This window comes from Cyanistes caeruleus, chromosome 2 (assembly GCF_971803275.1).
Source record: "Cyanistes caeruleus chromosome 2, bCyaCae1.hap1.1, whole genome shotgun sequence".
Lineage (NCBI taxonomy): Eukaryota > Metazoa > Chordata > Aves > Passeriformes > Paridae > Cyanistes > Cyanistes caeruleus.
The window spans coordinates 46403530-46404788 of record NC_141702.1 but is presented as its reverse complement, the minus strand read 5'-3'; positions in this window follow the sequence as shown (position 1 = coordinate 46404788).

The window sequence follows — 1259 nt, the reverse complement described above, 5'->3', positions numbered from 1 at the left end:
CTATAAGAAGAGAGGAAGGTCAGAGGACTAGCGCATCCATTCTTCTTCTAGTACTGCAAGAGGAACACACAGCATTAATTTGAAATGTGTCTTTTCTCCTTGCATTGCAGAGATAAAGTGTGTGACCAGTGCAGGACTGGGAATGCTCTGTGTGAGCTAGCAAAGACTGTATGATGTGAATAATGGTCCCCGGTCTTGGGAAACAGGAGAGAGATATTTCTGTAGGATTACCCATTGGTTTTATATGGTGTATTTTGCTGGAATCATCTGGAGAACATGGTGTCTGAGCTGTAGAGAGTGAGACTTTGAAACTATGCTTAGAGTATAATTCAGCTGATTGATAGAAAATGCTGGGTTTGGAAGGAGTGGGAGGAATGTTCCTCCCCGAGGAGGACATTCTGGTGACACATTAAAATGTCATTTTAGGTGGCTGGATGAATGCTCACATGTGTGCAAGTCAATCAGCATACCTCTTCAGCCTGAGAACAGCAGGCTGCTAGGAGCAGCACTCCTGCTATAGTAGGACTCAGCTCTCAAAAAAGTCAACAACATGCCTTCACTGGCTTTCCTTAACAAATGCACTTAAATGAGGCTGTCTGGACCTCACAGCACCTCCACTACTGACCCCTGCATGTGTAAGTAGCCATAAGGCCACAAAGACAGCAGCACTAACTCCTATGCATAAATAGTGCACCGGTGCTTTGACCACTGAGTATTGGAGTCTGTGTCTCCGCTAGTATTGGCTCTGATTTAAATAAATGGAGGCAATGTGCCCTTTTCCTCTCCTGCAGGTCTTTAGTGATCCCCCACAACCTAAAAACTAATGTTTTTAATGCCATGTCCAGACTCAGCAATAGTTTGTCTTTATGCTTCGCCCTTGCCAAATCTCCCTTGCAAATTTGATTATATAAAGCATCATTCATTTCCTGAACTAAACCTGCTCTGCTATCTGGTGCCATTCTAATACCACCCTGAACAGAATGTAATTTAGTTGTATATTCAGTGACCTCTACATACTGCACACATCTCTTTGGTGCAAAAAAAAATCATCTTCCTGTCTGTGAAATATGTCATGTAAATCCATTGTCTTATAAGATGAAAAAGTATGAAATATAAACCCATAAACAGATATAACCATGCATTCTAACTGGATACAAGGTCTTAGAAAAAATGCCAGAGGTATTCATTATTGATACTTGCTGTGGGCCAGGATTTTCAATACTCCCTAGTGGGCTTGGTGGAGTTACTGCAGCAAAACC